Here is a 21,116-nt window from a genome sequence, read left to right as displayed (position 1 = left end):
TTTTACAAATTGACTATTCCAAATTATACGCAATTTGGATAGCTTTACATAAAGAGAGTTACAGGTCTCACTTGTTTAACACAAAAAAAAAAAAAAAAAAACCCCCTTTTACACGTTATATACAAAATTAGTCCTATACAAAAGGTGTTGCAAGTTCCATTTGTCCCAAACAAGTGGGTTAGATATCTCAAGCTGCACGAGACAAGTAGACTATGCAATTTTCTCTCTTTGAGGTTACCTAAATTACATTTAATTCGGACAATTAATCTCAGAAAAATCCTTCTTCTTGTCCACTCTCTTATTGTCGGATCTGAATCTAACAATTCAGATGGCAAATGTGATAGAGTCTTTATGGGGCTTATTTATCCAAATAAGTGGACAAATAACTCAAAATTTATCAACAATTCAAACAACAAATATAAAAACGTTTATATAGGGCTTACTCTTACTTGTCCAAGCAGGTGGACGAACAATTCAAAATTTACTTTATATTTACTCTTTCATGTATATTGCTAGCAATTCGGATGATAGAATATTTTCTAAGAGGTGTGGGGGGAAATGTAAGTATCAGAGGGTGAGAAGTGGAGGCCGTTGGGGCCAACCTGGTAGCGGCTGTTTGTCCCCTTCGATTGGATTTTGTTTTACGGACGATTTTCAAAAGCGCGTGGTCTTAATTAAACGCTGCTGTTTGGCCGATCAAGCTCATAGCTGCCCTGTTGACCTCTTCCAATTTTGACTCAATTGCCTCCTAAATTCCTTATAGTAAAACGACATTGATATTGATATTTTGTACTTTAATTCTAACCTTTACGTATACTATACTCTTTTCTTTACGTGTCGTTTTTGTGATTTACAAAAACAATTAATATACAAAGTGAATTATGGCTTGTATGGTCCACCATTATTTTCAAAGGAAAAGGTTATTTTTACACTCCAATGGATTAAAGTATCTTTTAATTCTTGAAGTTGAAAGGAAGTTTGATATAACAAGAAAAATCATATGTGTGCGTATTCTGATACGTTAAAAAAGTTAGTCTCGTATTAGATTGATGATTTGCTTACTTTGAGCGAGTGGGTTAGAAAGGTGTTTATGTTGATACGTCTTATATTGGTTCTTTAATAGGTGAGAGTCTTATGCATTTTAAGTGATTTTAGAGGAGCTTTAATTGTAATTTGATTAATCATTTAGGAGTGGTAGCACAAATGTGACTAGCGATTTTCCTCAATGATTATATTATTGGCACACACCTTACCGAGGCGATTTTTGGGTCTATATATATATGATGGGTTGTGCGGTTTTTTGGAATTGAGGTTTTGAATTTTATCGAACTTTTGACTTTGATATATTTTATTGAATTTTCATGTCCGTTTGATTTAGCGGTTTGAAAAATAGTGAATATAAAATGCAGTCAATGAAAACACAATTTTTAAAAACGTAATTAAACATTTGGTATAATTGTGATTCGGCTTTTAAAATCGAGGTTCGAGGTTTAGAATCGTGTGTTTTGCAAAAATACACCCCCCATACTGCACAAAAATGTGAATTTTTTTTTTTTTTTTTTCAAATCGCTATTTTTTTAAAATGCACTCTTAAACATGATTGTTTTCGCGGTTTTGTTTAAAAATAGTGCAATTGGCGTGTAAAATCGCAAGGCTAAATGCACTCTTCATCTTATTAAATATTTGCATTAATTTAAGTATAATTAAACTTCTTTTATGGAGCCTACCATGTGCTAGCTTACTCAGAAATGCACTTGGATTTGATTATGCTTTGGTATTAGCGTTTTCACTTTTTTCTTTTTTATTTATTTATTTCGGGTATACATTCAATTAAATAATATATACAACTTAAGTAGAAAACGTGAGTTAAGCAACTTCTCATTTTTCAACTAATATAAATTCCTTTTCGTTTTCTTTTCAATCTTATCAAGTAAGGTTTGAACTTACAAATCTATTAATTCCATCCTAATTAATTTTTAATGAGTCATTACTCACTAATTAATCTTAATTATGCCTTATCCAAGATGCATTGGTAGGTCTAAATCAACTTTCTTTTACTTCTCAATTAAACTCCTTTCTCCATCAATCACCCCAATTTAACGTTCTTATCATTGTGCATATCATCATATATAATACATGCATTCTTATTTCAAAAATTTATTCCAAAAATTAATCACATTTGCAGAGTTAAATTAATCATAGAACCTCAATCTAATTATATTTCAGGTTCATTTTCTTTGGTTTATGAAAGCAACTTCATTTCTTCTTTAAGGTTGTGAAGCCATTAAAGCATGAATTTCACTGATTATAGCAAGTATATAGCAACCAATACCAAGAAATTAATGATGTACAGAAGGATGAGAATCTCTTTTATATAATTGCTTATTTTTCTTTTTCAGTAATTATCTGTCAAATGAGTTCTTTGTGGTTCTCTTTGCAACTTTTGTCTTCTAAAATGTTATTTAGTAAATGATTAAGCGTGGGCTTGATTCTTTGTGGTAATCAAGGCTAAAGTAGGTTAAAATATTAATTAAACACTTAAATTATTCACAACTTTTTATTAGTTTAAGTTTTTGAAGTAAGCAGAAATTAATTCATATGATATTAAAGTAGAGATTATGACTTTGAACCCTAACTAACCTCTACAAATTACCCTATTTTAGTTAAATAATATTTCACGTGTCGGATATGAAAGAAAAATTAATATTTGTTTTATAAAATAGAAAAGATCCACAAGGTCAATATATACCTTTTGCGTGGGGGAGTAGTTGTGCATAAAATAAATATAGAAATCAGGTTTGATTGTAATCTTTAATTGTACTTTGGTCCTCTAATCTTTGAAAATTTGAAAAGCCAAATATTTTTGGTGTTCTTTATATATATAGTTGGATGAATTGAACAAAGCTTCCAAGTTCGAATTAGTCAATCAGTATTTGTATTTCATTATCAAATGATTATTTTCTCTCTCTCTCTCTCTCTCTCTCTTTGTTGGAATTATCAAATCAGTATTTCACCCACAATTTGGAGACAAAGCATGGTTAATTAGGTGTTCAGATAACTAGTTAATTCGACTCTAATGAATAGTGAGTGCCCTATAGATTCCCCAAGTGTTTGCGCATGCATAGATGCCCCCAAAAAATAAGGGAATTGAAATAAAAAATTGTCTACAATTCTAGACACAAATATTCTCATGTTGGGAGTATTATATTTTGAGGATCATCGATCTAGTGCAATGAGGTTGCCCATTGGGTAGCCTAGCCTTGTGTGAAACAGCACCCTCAGGTCCTATTTAGTTTAGGCAGAAATTTGAATACCCTACTCGAGCTACGTACTAGGATGTTTTTCCGAATAAAGTGAAGTTTGAATGCATTCTCACATAAGGCAGTGAACAACCTTATTACACTGATCCTGTCCTATTTTTTCTTATTAGAGTAACAAAAACTTGGTGTTAAATATCCAAATAATGTCAAAAGGGTTAAATTTGGGGGATAAACTTTCAATTTATGAATTTTGACTTATAAATAAAGAGAAAACTTATTCAATTATATATTAGAAAACATATCCCAAATAAAGAGAGAACTTATTCAATTTCTTTTCATTTTAACCAAAAAAAGTCACTTTTTTTTTCTTTTTTTTTTTCTAGCTACCAACTTTTTCAACGAACTATACCCTACTAACTATTCCATTTTAATTTTTTTTTTTTCTCTCAATGATTTCTTTAATTTTTATTAAAAAGAGAGAAAATGATAGAGAATATTCAAAAATACCTTCTTCTTTCTTTTTTTTTTTTTTTTTTTTTTTTTTTTTAATGAATGAAAAATTTGGTTAGAAAGATGATTTCTTCACCAAGTAGAAAAATACATGTACTGGTAAGGGTTGTTGATACCTATAAATTAAGGTTTTCTTTCCCCTAAACAAGACCCCTAAATTCATGGTGAAGGCCGGCATACCGGACAAAGCAATGAGGAAAATTCAAATGAGCCAGACATTTCCTTTTCATATAATTTTATGACAAATGGAAGCAGATTCTCATCTCTTTATTTACTTCCATGCGGCACCCTTTGGAGCCCTAACCGTCATCGTGGATACCAGCTGATCATATACTTTTTTTATCCAAAGGTTCATATTGGCCGGAGGTATATATATATATGCCAACATAGATGATATCAGGTTCAACAGTAGAAATTAACAAAATTAAACCCCCACTAGCTAGTGTGTCACTGACGACTGGGACACTCCAATTTGGAATTACAATTTTTTAAAAATTAAGTTTGTATGCATTATTGATACTCATATATTAAAACCACATTGTATTGAAAATGGGCGGAAATTTCCTTCAACCAAGTTAAAAGAAAATTATATTCATTGAAAGTTAAGATATAAGGTATGTTTACTCAAGGGAATCTCCATGAGGTTGGGCATGTACTAGGGCCTGGGTTTGACTCCCGCAATAGGAATCCCTTAGCCCATTAGTGTTAGTCACCTTGAGTCTCATTGATCCTCTAGTGGGGCGGATGTTAAGCTATATATGGCTGAATTGGTCTTAAAAAAGCGCATGCGGTTCCCACTGTCTAGGCCCCTCCTGAGCGGCGCCCCGCGGATTGGTGTTACTATGATTACACTCAAGTAGGATAGCTACAATTGACCTTCCCCTCCAACCTTCTTGCTCAAAAAAAAAAAAACCTTGCCTCGAAGGATTAGCTCAATTAATGGTTGACTCATTGGTTGATAACTTGATACCACGAGTTTGGTTTTTCGAGTTTTCACCCGAGCAATGCACAGTTTTTGTGAGTGGAATCATGTATTCGATTTTTACCCGACAATGACTAGCCATGAAGTGGCGGAGAAGAGGAGGAGAGAGAGGAATAATTTATAAAATCAGCATCATGACTACACAGTAACCCCACGTGCACACCGTTATTTAATCCAATGTTTTGTTGGTCTTTTAATTGAAATAATTAATAAAAAGAACAATGTCTGATTTGTGCGTAGCGCGCAATCAAGGGGAACCCCCGGCCACTTGCTAACTAAAAGATGCAATGCATTAATTTCTTAATGAATTAGAAAAATAAATAGGAGGTTTTCACTTTTCACTTTTCAAGGCAGCAGCCAAGAAGAAGTATTTAGTTAAAGTTTTGATGTTAACCACTCCATTAATTAATATTTGCTAGAATGGTAGACAAATTAACTCTCTATCAATAGCTGTGTAAATTAGTGAACAAGATACTACTAATGGTAGCCCTAATAGGGATAGATAATTAATACCATATATATAAGCAGTAATTTCAAATCTAGAGGTTAAATGTACTTTAACAATAACTCTACTTTAAGGAAAAGTTTTGTCTTTTTGAGTTACAGTCAAAAAGTTGACAGATAAGTCACCATTTTATATATGTAAGCATTGATTTCAAATCTAGAGGTTAAGCGTACATTAACAACTTTACAAAAGGCTAAATTTAATTTTTTTTGAGTGATTGTGATAAAGTTGACAAATAAGTTGCCCTTATATATATAAAAATAATAGATAAGCCACCCTTATATATATATATATATATATATATATATATAAGCAGTGATTTCATATCCAGAGGTTAAGCGTACTTTGACAACTTTACGATAGGCAAAATTTAATTTTTTTGTGTGATTGTGATAAAGTTGACAAATAAGTTGCCCTTATATATATACAAACCAATACTAACAACGGTAAATAATAATAGATGTACAAGTTTATAACAACAATGTAGTAGTAGTAATATGTAGGAACAATTATAATGTGACAGTGTTATAAGTATGATAAGGCTTCATCACTTTAATTATTTGTTATTATCAATTGATTATTGCAAATGAAACTAAATCCTTGAGTGTTCTATTGTAAATATGATGACAATGATGATCATAGTAAGTGGAAATGGTGAATGATTACTTCTTAAATGATGATAGATCGATTAACCAAAACTGGAAGAATAAATAAAACATTTATTTAAAAAAAAATAATAATAATAATCACATTGACATGGCAGTTAATATGAGAAAATTCCCTTTGGTTACCAATGCTTACTTATGTAACCATTTTTGTCATCCGTGCGCCAAGAACTTTCTATAACTTTTTAGAATTCTATTTAAACAGGATTTTTTTATGTTGCATTTAACGGTGTATATGATTCTATTGAGTGAATATGTTATTACATTATTTTTAAATTCTAAATGACGTAATATGATGTATCGTTAAATGCAATAAAATAAAATATCGACCATGTAATAACTCATCTCCATTTAAAATAAAATATAAAAGATCACGATATATAGAAAATAAAATGCAAATTGTATTGCACAGCCTAGCTAGCTAGTTAATTATATGCACTTCCTCCATTGACATCAATAGAAGAATTCTCATTTCTTTATTGTCTATCATCGTGGTCCTCAATAGGGACATTAACCCGATCCATAGATAGTTTCATCTTAGGGGTGGTAATTTATGTTCACGTGTTGAGTTCAGGTCATATCGAAGCATGAATATTAGACTATATATATATAATTCAATCATAAATTTACTCATTTAAACTCATTTAATTAAATAGGTTAAATCTTTTGACCTAACTAACATACTAATTACTAATTACTAATTTCTAATTTCGTGTCCAATTGTATGATGTTCATTTTTAGTTACCAATTCTTAGGGCAGTTGACAATCAGTTTTTATGTTATGGTGTCCAGGTTTTGGCTATTTTGGTTGGATGCATGGTTGTTTTGAAATGATAGAAATAGTACGATAATGATACTGATTAGGATGTGATCATGACTAAAAATGTATAAAATAATGCAACTGTAGCTCACTGGATTTTACAGCTGCTGCCTGTGCATCTATGTGAACATGAACTAAATTGTCGTTATTATATTAAAATATATAATTATCTAACGAAAATACATTGAAAAAGTAACTACTATTTAATTTAAATCATGAAATGGGAACTCTATAAGAGAATGTTTTCAATATTTTTTCTTCGGCTTAATTAATTTAATGCACAAATATATAATGGAATCAATATGGGAAAATCAACCATGATTAACGGGAACATCTTAATTATGCGAAAAACAATAAATCACAAAGGAAAATAATTGTAGGCATGCAGTTACATCTTTAGACTTTAAGCTAATGATAATGAGTCAAGAAAATATTAAGACAAAATGCAATTACATAATAGAATAACAGTGCATAATGAATGTGGATGGTTAAAGAAAGAATATGAGTAGGTTCGATGAATTAAGGTCTCCTATAATTTTAGATAGAACTACAAGGACTTGCTTCCTTCAATTCAGAGCATTCATTGTAACGAACAGTCGAAATAACATGACATATAAGAAAAGTTAAGTGAAAGTTAAAATCACCGTCTTTTTGCAATGAATGGTGAGAAATGAGCCACTTCATCTTAATTAATACATAAAAGAACCCAAGAGATATGAGTAGGTTAGGTGAAAAGTTATGAGTTGTGTCCGTTAGGATTGAGGGATTTGACTGACTAATAAAATGAATTGGTTTTGAGTTGACCCATATGGTCAGTCGTATGTATACCCATAACTCGAACACAAACTCGACCCATAAATCTGAATTGTCACCCTTATCTAACAAGAGTGGTTGGAGTAGTCCGACCACCTCTTGTCTTTTAATAGTTGAACCAGCATCATAAGCAGTGACGGAGGTGGGGTGGCGCCACCCCCACCCCTCCCCCTCCCCCCCCCCCCCCCCCCCCCAAAAAAAACAAGGAAAATAAAAAATTATAAGGTAAAAAATGTTTTTTTTTTTTTTTTGCCTATTAGTCTCTGCCTACTAAAATTTTTGACCTTTGCACCTACTCGTACCAAAGTCTGCCTCAGTCCCTGAATTCATAAGCCCTAAACTTCATGCAAGATGCTGTGTATATATATAATATGTTTTCCATTAAATTTGCTATCTTGGAGGCTTGCTGTTGTGGGTTATTACAAAGTTTCTAACTAGTCGGCAACAAATATTCTTCTTTGTTAGGTTATGTTTTGGCACATTCGGTTTATATGTAAGTTGTTGAAAATGAAGCATCCCAGCATGTCCAGAAAGTTGATTCTAGAAGGCCCTGTCCGGACCGCCAGAAGCCAGGTCCGGGCCCAAGATCCAGAGAATAACTGTTGAAGGGCCTGTCCGGACCGCTAGAAGTCGGGTCCGGACACAAAAACCAGCAAGCATGTTTTGAAGGGCAGGTCCGGACCGCCAGAAGCTAGGTCCGGACCTGATTTCCAGAAACTATGTTTTGAAGGGGAGGTCCGGACCGCCAGAAGCTGGGTCTGGACCCAATTTCCAGCAAGCCCTTTTTCTATGGGCTGTCCGGACACAAGAGTTGGATGTTCGGACACCACTAGGTTACGCATATGTAACCCTAGCCATGTCCGGACACCAACTTATCCTTGTCCGGACATGGCTGCTGATTTGTTAGTTTATTCTCTATTTAAACAAACGATTGTGCCTATGATAGGTACGTATTTTGGAGAGAAAAATTAGAGAGCTTAGAGAGAGAGATATTGTTCTAGTTTTATTTGAGAAAAGATTAAATACGTGAAGCCAATTGGAGTTCCGGTGAAAGGAAATTTTTTAGAAGAATTGTGCCAGATGTTCTAGAAAGGGCTACTGAGGTAGAAGTCAAGTGGGTCGCTTGTCTTGTACAAGGAAGAGTAAATTGCAAAGGTTTTGTAATTCTTCTTGTATTCCTTATTCTTCTTATAGTGGATTGATTTCTTGGGTTTAGCTGCCCCGTAGAGGTTTTACATTTAGAGAGTTTTCTAAATGGTTTCATCTTCGTAACCAAATATCTGTGTTCTTGTTTTTCATTATATATCTGTATTTGGTTGATTATTAATTGTTAGGTCAGATCTTATTCAGCTTAATATTTGTAAATCACCTAGACATTTGAATAGGTGTCGTTTGGAGTCGAATTTAGGTTTTTCATTCTTCTTTCTCCTCTTGACAACAGTCAACTTTGAAGCCAGTGATGTTTCGTTTTCAAGTTATTATCCACTTGACCACTCTTGAGTTAGTAGAATGTCGTTGTTGCTGCTATGTGCTAACCCTCTTTGACTTGTTCAATCAACCACCATCTGTCGTCCAGTCGTCGACCATAAGTAGATCGGAGATCGGTCGGAGACAATTAACCTCGTTTAAAATAATAATACAAACAACAAGAATACCACCCATGTTGTGATAAGTGGCAAGCCGACAGTGAAGAAGAGAACAACATATGCAGACATCATATGAGAGGAAGAAGAAGAAGAGACACTTACATTGTCATTATAATGTAAAATCTGTTTTTTGTAATATATATTCTTGTGGCATGATCAGCAGACAAGTTGACAAATAAAAATTCCAAAAGTTTGTTTCTTCGTCCTCATCCAGAGATCTAGAGTGGCTACAAGTAGAACACAACCGTTTGCATTTGTTTGCTTGTTGGGTCCAAAAAGGCTATACCTAGTTAATGATTAATGAATTATATTTAGCCATGGAATTGGCATGCGTATTCCTCACAAAGGGAGAGTGCAGAGACCAACAAAAATCAATCAACTTTGATAAGAAATTGGATGGATCACGTGATCACCATGTGCTCTTTGAGTGAAAACCCCACCATTTTTGGCTCTTAATTGGATGGATATATATTCCTTCAAATAAGTCACAGCACTTTTTTGTTACTGAATTAATATCAAGCTTCAAAGAGATGTATGAATTGCCTATAATTTTATGAGAAATATCAAATTTGGTCGGTACGTAGGTTTTCGTGCAATTTCAATTTAGTGTACCGGTTTCTAGCTTCGAGAATTTAATCATTAGATTTTCTACTGATTTCAAATATGTCTTTTCATCAACCTATTATCTAATTAATTAATTAATGATATGTCACATCATAACAATCAATTGATGCTACATTGCTCTCATTTGATTCGTCTTGTACTAACTGTATATGTCATATGACACTTCTACTTTAAATTACAAATATACCATAAATAAAATAGAAAAAATAAAATTAAAGAAGCGACTTCTACTTTAAATTACAAATATACCATAAATAAAATAAAAAACTAAAATTAAAGAAGAGAGAGAGAGAGGTGGCTGATCATCATCTAACTGGCATGAGAAGTTATCCACCAATAGTGAGAGAAGGCTATCCCTCACAAAGAGGGGTGGCTGGCCAACTCTCTATGAGAGACGGTCACCTCTTAGAGAGAGATGGCCACACCTTAATGAGGGGAAGCTATCTCTCACAAACAAGAGTGATAAACCCTTTGCCATGTCACCTTTCAGAGAGAGCACTGCCCTCTCATAGAGAGGGACGACTACTCCTTACACGAAAGGGGTCATCATCCCTCATTTGGTAAGGAACAACATTTTTCACCGGATAAGGGGCGGCCCCTACCACAACCCCTCCACCCCCCGCTATTACTATTCTTTGATAATAATTGGTGACGGAAAATGCTATAATATAACATCACATAGATAATATTTAGGGGAAAGTCTGTATACCCCTGTCAAACTATCATTCAATTGCTAATGTCCTCACAAACTACCAAACATTGATAATGTCCACAATGACAAAATTACCCTTAGTCAAATTAAAAATAAAAATAAAACAATTTTAAAAAAAAATAAAAATAAAAATTCGGGGTGTGAATTTTTTAAAAAAATAAATAAAATAAAAAATTATTAGAGTACTTTTGTCTTATTGAAAAAAGTTTGAGATCACTTTTGTCTTTTTGCTATCATTGGGGGATATTGTCAATTTTTTAGTAATTTAGGAGAAAAACTGCCAATTGGGTGGTAGTTTGAAGAGAATATGTTGACTTTTCTCTAATACTTACTAGAGCACTAAGCAAAAAACATACTACATACTTTCATAGTCACATAAAGATTAAATTAAAACACTAAATTTGATATATATATTTTCCTATTTTACTGGTAGGAGAAGGTGTTGAGACACGATTGATTGGCACCAACGAACGGATGAATGCTATGAGTACTCATTCATATATGAGAGTAGCAGCTATTTTTGACCACTTGCTTCAACCAATACTTCTAGGTTTCAAGACCCAATCATAATGCTATATGAAACCCATTCAAACAAAATAATGAAAAATAAAATAAAGTGTATATATATATCTGATGGTGGAGATTCAAGTCTCTGAGGATGCCTGTTGAGTGCTTTCCGGCCATCATGGTTTCCACAGCCGGTCAAACACCATCGTGAAAAGTCACAAGTTTCCAACGGGCTGCTGACACGTGTAATCCACAACTACCCCATTGCAAATTATCATAAGGGAATATCCGGGCCCCATTAGAAAATTCAGTCGGACTGGATGCAATTGGAGCTTAGGGCACAAATCTTTGATATGCAAGATCCCAACCTCATCAAAATACAGTATTCTCTTCTTTTGTGCGTTCAAATGCAACGATTAAAAGGACAGGAATCTGCTCATACTAAGCTGCAGAAAAGTTGGGCTAAACACTTGAAGATGACTTTGACAGTAAAAGGGCTGCTGGGAATTGATAAAGGAAGAGTGCAACAGATTTTATAAGGTTCCTGCTTCATCAAAATTAAAAGAAAACGAAAGAAGAATGATCAATTAGTATGAAAATGTAAATATTTATTCATAGTGAAGAAAATGTATTTGAGAGAGAGAGAGAGAGAGAGAGGGAGAACAATAATCATATCATGTAACAAAATACCTGAATAGAAAAATTAAACAAAAAGCTTTAAGAGAAAGAAGGTATACAATGCAAAACAGACAAGCAAGCTCTTAGTGTAGTAATTCCCAAGACAAAAGCAAATTCAAATGATAGGCAAATCCCAATTGTAAATACCAATATATATAATTGTAAACTACTAACAACAGTGTCCCTTAACAAATTATTATGATACCTTTAGCATGTTTATACTGAAGTGAAGCTAATTAAGAATATAAGAACATATAGAAACTCCTTTGGAATACAGTGATCAGCATCGACCTCTTGAAGCATTAATTTCTGTCAAACACATGGTGAAGTCTGCCTATGTAGCATTGACACATTACCAGGCATGGAACAACAGGAAAGGCCATAATGCGTGGAAGATCTGGGAAGATTATGATATAATTAAGTTGATGGGAGAATAATAAAGCAATATGTACTATTTTATGCATATGGTCATAACCTATTCTAAATAATAATCCAAAAATCTAATTTGATTAGGTGTCTTCATATGCCACTTGTCGATAATGATAACAGGGGGTTTCTACTACTTGAAACTCTTATTCATGTCTAGGCTCTAGCATACTTATATTTCATGAGCTATAACGAATCAGGCTTCCAGTAATTGAAAATTCTCATTCATATCTTGCATACTCATAGTATTTCATAACCCTAGGTTTTATTAAAAGAATCATGTAATTCTAATTCCACCAAATTCAACAAATATTTTATTGATGCAAACGAATAAACCATGAAGAACTGCTTATCTACTGACCTCAGCAACAAAGCCATACTATTTTTATTGGACTATCATTTCCTCAATCCAACTTCTCTGAATGATTTTGATGCACCAGTCAACTATGTGACCATCGCATTGATTCATATGGGTATGGACTTTAGTTATTCAAACATTTATCAAATGACTCTAGCCTTGGAGACCAGCTTGATAATTGGCATTTCTTATTCACATGTAACCTAACCAGCTAGATTTGACAAAATGTTTTACCAGATGGGAAACCAGTTTGATTTACTAGAATACTGCTGAAATACTAATTCATGTTCTGTTGCAGTAGACTGAACAAGCCTTTGAAATTTTGCAGATAGCTCTTCACAAGAGTGAATTTCCGATGGCTGTACTTGTGTAATTGCAGTCTTTAAATGTTGCATTTGCGAATAGTGATCGTACAGCCTTCTCAGATTCACCAACCCATTTACTGAAAAGTTCTGGACCCTTCACGGAAAGGAAATTCAATCCTGCTTCAGAGGCAACTGCACGTGCCATGAGGGTTTTGCTGCAACCAGGAGGACCAAACATCAAGATCCCTGTAGGGGGACGAGTCCCAATACGCTTGAATGCATCCTGGCGTTTTTGAGGCCACTCCACGACTTCCATTAATTGAGTTTTAACCTCACTTTGGCCACCAACAGCTTCCCAATTGACCTTTGGAACCTCAAGTATTACCTAGAAATGAATAAACAAGATGAGAGTTGATAAATTAGATCAGGTAGCATATTGTCTGTACTAGTTGTCAGACAAATTCTCCCACAATTAAAATTTATAAATTTTTCAAGTTTTGCTTATATGTGAGGCATTGAAGGCTGCAATAAAAGGTTAAAATACGAACAATTATGGGGGCTGGACTCCAACTGAAGCAACCACTTAGCTAGCATGATCAATGTGCTTAAGATCTGGCAACTTAAAATTACAAACAAGTCCATGGTCCCCTAACTTTATCTAGTTCCATGATACTTACATTCGTCTCACTGCTCATCATTTTGGAACTAGTGAAATACTCATATTAGATTCCTTTCTTTCCCAATTTTTCTTTTCTTGTTCTCCTTCTTTTGACCTCCTTGTATCAGAGAAATTCACATCTTCCCAGGGGGAAAGAGAGAATATAATTTGCTAAGAATTTAATAATTGCCCTCGTATGAACGGCTTATATAAAAGAATAACGAGTCAATAGGACTCACATAAAGTGCCATTCTAGATGGCAGACCTCACTTCCTCAAAAATTGATTCTCTAAGCAATGTGAATGCATAAACAATACCTCCCGCATGGCACTGGGCCTCACTTTTATCCTGGCCTTTTCAAAATCTTCAAAAGCTACTCTTAACCTACACTCTTCTTCAACGCCATCTATGATATGATCTGCATGTTCTGGAACAGCGCCCTTCAAGGTCAACGACAGACAAATCTCTGGGGAAACAGACAAATTTGAAACAGAGGAAGTTGCTGAATCTGCATCATCATTTCTTGTAACTTCTAAGCAATAAGATCCTTCTGTTATAACATCAGAACAACCTTCGCATGCAACAGATGTTGAACTGGAATCCAAATCATGACAAGAATATTTAAATTTAACATAATGCCTGAGACATACCAATGCTGCCTCATTGCATAGGGTAGCTATTTCAAGCTAATGCATTAGTGTGACAAAAGTGCCCATTTTGACTAATCACAGACAAATCAAGCTAAACATATCATAATCACAAATAATTCATAATACCTATTTCAATTTCCCTGTCTAGTCTTCCAGGTCGTCTAAGTGCAGACTCAATACTATCAGGCATATTGGTTGCAGCAATTACAATCAATCCATCAGTTCTGCTGATCCCATCCATCAAATTTAATAACGTAGCAACCATTCTTTGAGATAGCTCTTCACCTCCATCTTTCTGAGCAGGGGCAATGGCATCCAACTCATCTATGAATACCTGTAATAAGATAATCCCAAAGTCAACAATATCACTCTGTAAGGCAAAGTCTTGAAACTTTGATGAATGCAATCGACTTGATACACTTGTTGTTTTTCCAATAATTTCAAGAAAATATAGTTAGAATGTGAACACAATGTATAGGCATTAATTGTACTTAAGGCTGTAATCGACTTGAGCTGAGTCAAATATTGAATGTTCAAGCTCGGTTCATTTGACAGCCATTGAGGAGGATCATCGGCGTGAGGCTTTGGCTTCCCTCTCTAATTTTAAAAGCAGCTAGGAGTTTTAAGAATTTAGAGTGCTCCAAATAAAATAATGACATAAGTGAACATTTTGGGGTGAAGAAATCTAACCATGGCAGGTGCTGCTTGGCTTGCTGACTCAAAAACTTCGAGCAAAGCTTTCACTTTCTCCATAATATTTACTCGCAATTTCAGGTCCCTTCACAGAGAAAAGTCTAACACCAGCATCACAGGCACACAGCCGAGCTAAAGAAGTCTTTCCCGTGCCAGGAGGGCCATGCAGAAGCACTCCCTTTGTAGTTCGTAAACTGAAACTAAAACGGTTACATCAGTGATCACCATCTAATACTGAATATGTGGACCATAAAAACAGCTGCATTAAGTATGCAATTAAAGGAAGACAAGAACTTCAAAACATAGAATTGAATAGTTCATAGCCATAGGAAGAGAATCAAAAATAATTACAACAATGGGTAAGAGACAGTCAGCAACAATTATGTGCAGTGCGTTGATCTCCATATATACTGGAAAAAGCAATTACATATCCGACTATACCTAAGATTGCCCATAGTTCAGCTAAACGAAGTAAATGGGTATTATGAAATACGTACTCCAATAAATCAAAAGATGAAAAGAGTTGTAAGCACTTATCTCCAAAACAATTATAACTACAAAATAATAACTGTTTTGTGATTTGACCTTTTATGAACTGTACTATCAACGCAATCTGATATGTCAACATGTATCCATCTGTAGAGAACATTTTCTTTAAGTTTATCAATCAATTTCAAAATAATAATAATAATAATAACAAATCAACCCCAAAGAAAAGGCAATAGTCCAAAAGTCTAGTACAGTATAGCATGATATTAAAAAGAAGAAAGTCAATGCTAAATACCTGAACAAATAAACAAGAGAAAATATTTTGCATGGCATACCTCGACAAAGTGTCCTTCACTGATGAGGAGATTATTATATCTTTCAAAATTGCACATTCTTTTGAAAGACTACCCAACTTCAAAGTATTGTCTACCACATTAGCTTTAACATCCTTATATTCAAATTCAACACCTGAAAAACCTCCTTTCTGAGAAGTTTCAGACACCATATTTGATGGAAAATACAGACAGACTTTTGTATCATGGTTTACAACAAAAGCATGGTTCAAATGGTCCACCAGTTCAGGATCTTCAAAGAGCAAATGATGACTTTTCTCATTCGTAAAATTATGGCTGCTACTCTTTGCTGACAATTGTTTAGCACCTATCACACGAAAAATTGAAAGCTTAGAAAGTATCTGGATGGCGACAAAATTTCCACATAACAGATTATGAGAAGGCAACCACTTAATAACACATGTATGAAGAAGTTTCTTAAAACTTTTATCCCCTATTACCTCACTAATATCAAATGAATCAATAGATGAACTGGTTGAATTTGGTAAACATGATACTGAATTTTCACGTATTGGTGAAGTTATGTGACTAGTACTAGAAGAGCTAAGTTTTGACTGATACAATGGAGTTTTAGGGGATGAAACCATTCCGATTTCAAATGGATCACCATGTTTTTCTGCAGGAAAGTTCATGGAAGACAACATATTACTTGGCACTGTTGATTTATTCTTCGAAAGAGCCAGCTCTACATGCAATTCCTTGCAGTTGTATACAACAAAAGAGCTAACTCTGGTGCCATTTGGTGTGTCATGTCCATTTAGAGGACTGGATGCGAATTGGCTTTGTATAGGGTAAACAAACACAACTCTGCCTGAAGTAGGACAACCCATGGTGTAGGAAAGGTTGGAAGACAATCGCACTTCATTCTTCAAAACCTGGGAAAGTTAAAAATGAAAAAAAAAAAAAAAAAAGTCTTAGTAATGAGATAGACCCCAATCTCAGTTTGATCTGATGTATCAAGATCCAATAACATAATAGGTGCAAAATTAGGTACACCAGCAACTCCAAAATTTACCAATAAACCAAGACAAACAAAAACATGAATTGATGATATGGAGAGAATGAAATAACATTTTTTTTTTTTTCAAAACACGTACATTGTATCTTTTTATGTTCTAACAGCTGCTTTGGACCAAGACTCAAATAGTCCATTCTATTTCTAGAAGGCATGCCAATCCTCATAGGATATATCAAACGTACAATGTCTAAAGGAATTTTCTTAAATTATAACATCATTAAGCCAAGTGCCCTTCCCAAACCTTTTAAAGAAACAGCCCAAGAAAAAAAAGCAACCCAGGCTTTCGAGGCAATGCTCTACTTATTTAACACATTTCCTCAAATTACATACGATGTTAAATTTTCTGGATGTTGCAACAGCAAAAAGGATTAATAAACAATAACAGTTTATTTCTCAAAAGTTCATCCTGTTGCTCAGAATATCACCTGCATTTATCTTCGACGGAGGTCTTCTCAACTGAAACCTAAAATTCCAACCTCTAAAAGGCTGCAAACCTGCTTTAAACTAACCAAATCAATGCTACAGTAAATTATTAATGCAAGACATGATGGTTAGATTGTGAAACTCCCAATTCCAATAATGCTACAGTATAGCAAGAATCCCAATTGCAAGAATGCAATTGAAGGTTTCATGAACCAGTTCAACAAGTACAACAATCGAAGACTTGAAGCATTTAACAATAGCATGACGGAAGTGAAAAAAACCAATCTCAAACAGTTATTCTGCAAAATACAGAGTTCGTGCAAGGAGTGTGTTTAGGCACACAAATACCAAATGTTCCCAACTTTATCCTATTTATCAATGCATTTACTTCCCTTTTTCTCTGAAATATTTTTGGTAGTTGTCATATAACAAATGGTTTCAAAATTGAAACAACTAAATTACCATTCATAGCTTACTAGAAGCAAAAACTGTCGCAAGAGCAAAGTAGCTCCCCACTTCTTTAGCCGTTTTCTCTACTGTATCAATCCCAAAATATGCAGCACATTCATCTGATAATGAGCTGAGTGGGAAGCTTGATGAAAAGTTATTCGTTGAAGAAGCAAGTGACACCTGACAACAGGATTAAGATAAAAAAGAGGATAAGTATGCAATCACATATCCCCTTTTGTGGGACTATCTATTACAAGTTACTTTAGGATTATAATAAGACAAATCCAACTAAACTAACAAATTTATTTGTTTGATTTATAGAGGCTTATAAGTTTCTACATCAACTGAAATGTTATTACAGTAACAAGAGAAATAGAAACAGAACATGAAAAAGAGCGACAATTAAAAGCATTCAAGCAAACAATATCCATAAAGGATATCAAACTGATATCCTTGTTATAAGTAAAGCTAATCAATGAAAGAAGCTAATCAATGAAAGAAGCAACTTCTTGAGAACTGGATACCACAAAAGAAAAGGGCAACGTTATTTTAAGCTAAGAGCTTTAGCTTTCAAGTACAGACGGAGTGAGGCAAGGAGACCATAGAAAGGGACTAGATTAGGACATTAAAATACCATCATTTACATCCTAACAAGTGTCATAAACAAGTATGCTAAGCTTATGAGCTATGATTTCTTGGCAAAGACATATTGTCATGCTGAAACAGACAGGGCATCTAGAAGATAAGGATAGACAGAAATTTCCTAAAAACTGGAGACATGCTACACATCATTCTCTCAATCATCTCTTTTTGCAAATCTAATGAATCTTTGTACATTCATGTGGGTCCCAAAAAAATTCAGTAGTAGATTCACTCGTTCACTGTACAGAGATGGTTAAGAGAACGGTTTTTATCATTTCTCTAAAAACCGAGCTTGAGGAATTTTCTTCCAAGTAACGTGTCATAGCATGCGCATGCGCTTTTCAAGTGTTTTTTTAATAAGACTAGTAAAAAAAAAAATTGTGCTTTTTCATACGTTGAAGTGAAAATTTCTGTCCAAAAGATAATGGTGTAATACTGTATCTTTGCAGTTCACCATGAAAAGCAACCATAATTCTTTACAAACAGTGTAGGTTCAATACAAACAACCCTAACCAATTATTCAAATTCCAGTAGAAATAATCAATTACCGATACGATGAAATGAGGAGCAAGGGAAGAATCAAGCATGGAACTCTCGGAAAGCCAAATTTTACAGCCTTGGAGGTCGTCCTCGACATCAGCAACTTTTCCAATAAAAGCAGATTTGGCGATTAGAGAAGGATATATGCTAATGCAAAGAAGCTTCTTCGAGAGCGCGCAAAAGAACCTCTTCGCTGGCTTCAAAAGGACATGCAGAGTGGTCACCGCTTAACAGCCTCGACTGTGCCTTGGAATGCTTCTTTGTCTTGGGGGCCATCTTTTCCCCCGCTATATAAACTTTGAAATCATCTCAGACGTTGGAGCTTCTGAGCTCAAATTGATTAATCAAATGATTGATAATTGGCTGCCTATCAAACACTTTCACGTAATCTGCAAAACCCTCCTCACCTGCAAGGTTTAAGAGAAGACATTTAGGCTTTGTTTGGCAAAGCTGTTCATCACAATTTTTCATCAAAACATTTTAACTTTTTTCACTTTTTATATAACATCATTCACTTTTTATTACTATTTAAATAAAAAAATCACTACAAAACAAAATTTTTTCACTTTTCCATACCACTTTTTTCCTTTTTTATATCAAACATTCTTACATTTTTTTTTCACATCAATTTGCATCAATTACAGTGTCTATGGAAAAAGACTTTGCCAAACAAAACCTTAATTTTTTTATAGAACTTGTCATCTTTCAATTCTTTTCAATTTCACCTCTCCATTAAAATTTTTTTATTAAATCCTAATACTCATTTTTTTAAAATAAATATATAAAAAATAAAATAAAATGAAAATTTCTATAAATTCCGTTAAATTTTTATCAATGCATAAATCCTTGCAATTCTTTCCTAAAAAAATTAGGAGTATTTTGAAAATTTTGACGCCCCTCCCTCCGTTAGGATTTACTGTTAAATCACAATGGACGGGTGAAATTGAAAGATTGATACATTAAATTGAGAGTTTTTTAAGTTTAAAATGATAATTACAAATGTGAAGAAAGTTCAAAGAGGTTAAATGAAGTTTTCCCTAATTACTATTTACTAGTCCAACTCATAAAATCCTCATGAGCCAAATAATACTACAAGGAATACTTTTGTCCTTCTTTTATTCTTCCAAATGTAATGTCTTTTAAAATTACTGATTCAATAATGATACAATGGTAATTTTAAAAGTCATATTGTTTTTGGAGTGACAAAATATGACAAAAGTCTTCCTTTTAGAGTTACTCATTGGTTGCATTGTTGGACTCACCTGTCTCTTCTTAACTCTTTCTTTAATTAAAATAAAAGACAGAATAATTCTATGAGTGACTGATAAGCATATATGGCTTGAAAAATGAAAATTGTGTAGTTTACATTAATTAAAACAATATATTGTCTTGTATGTTAATTGATGGGCTATTTAATTACTTGGTTGTTTAAGGTTGTAGTTGATTGTATTGTTTCTATACGCTCTCATCTGAGCTAGTGTCCTTTACATGTTTGTCACTATGCTGGCTTCCCCTGAGCTTGACTCTGCTGCTACCACACTTGCATTTTCATTCTTGTCATGAAAATCATCTACTTCTACTTTTTTCTCTTGTTTATCAAATAAGCAAGTATGGTTTGAAGAGATGTTCAATCTTTGTTGCCACCAAATTCATGGCTGGGGATTATATCTAGTTCTTGGTAAGTTCAGCTTGATAGAAGCTTTTGTGATTTTTTTTTTTTTTTTCCATTTAAATCCATGAATTGATGGATGTAGTTTAGGCTTTTGGAGAGTTATAGAAAGTGCAATTTTCTTTGAAGTTTATACTCAAGAATCTCTCTTCTACTATAATATTATAGAGCAAGTTTTACATTTAGGTTCATCATGGACATTTGTCAATAACTTTGGCTACTGTTGGCCTAATTTAGGCATTTCTGCTTCCTGGTTGGACCTTGAAAAAAAAAAAAAAAAAAAAAAAAGGCCCTTCCCAATCTGTGAATAGCAGGATTATATTCTCATTCTAGTATTCATTCATGTTAATATACTCCATTCTTTAAATGTGTGTTGTTTGGCTTGATGGTGCTTCTCATATTTTAAAATTTTTTGGATAATTTGTTAAGACATTGTGCTCAGATACTCGTCTCTTGCATTGTCTTATGAGGTACTAAGCATCAGAATTAGTTTTCATTATGGGAAAAGTACACTTTACTCCCCCAAAGTTTGAGCCGATTTTCAATTCGACCCTCAATATTTCAATTTTTGCAATGCACCCCCAAAATTTAAAATTTTTGCAATTCAGCGTATTCATTAGTGAGTGTCATCTTCCCTGACAAAAAATTTCAATTTTTCCCCAAAATGCCCCCACCCCCAGCCACATCTAAAGCATGTTGGTTGCTCACATCTTCAAGCTC

The 21,116-nt window shown here is 33.9% G+C and overlaps 1 pseudogene across 1 annotated transcript; it reads right to left on the bottom strand.

Annotated features, from left to right (window-relative positions):
- Positions 1-11,002: 11,002 nt before the first annotated feature.
- LOC132168515 (calmodulin-interacting protein 111-like) lies at positions 11,003-19,168 on the bottom strand (annotated as a pseudogene). Its single transcript, XR_015912620.1, has 8 exons — positions 18,736-19,168; positions 17,558-17,725; positions 15,637-16,529; positions 14,810-15,012; positions 14,246-14,453; positions 13,787-14,019; positions 12,741-13,196; positions 11,003-11,588 (listed from the first exon to the last, which is right to left on the bottom strand). The product of XR_015912620.1 is annotated as a calmodulin-interacting protein 111-like (transcript).
- Positions 19,169-21,116: the final 1,948 nt, after the last annotated feature.

The sequence above is a fragment of the Corylus avellana genome, chromosome 1, assembly GCF_965113065.1.
Source record: "Corylus avellana chromosome 1, dhCorAvel1.hap1.2, whole genome shotgun sequence".
NCBI lineage: Eukaryota > Viridiplantae > Streptophyta > Magnoliopsida > Fagales > Betulaceae > Corylus > Corylus avellana.
The sequence above is the reverse complement of the archived record's forward strand: the minus strand, read 5'-3'. Positions and strand labels throughout refer to the sequence as shown.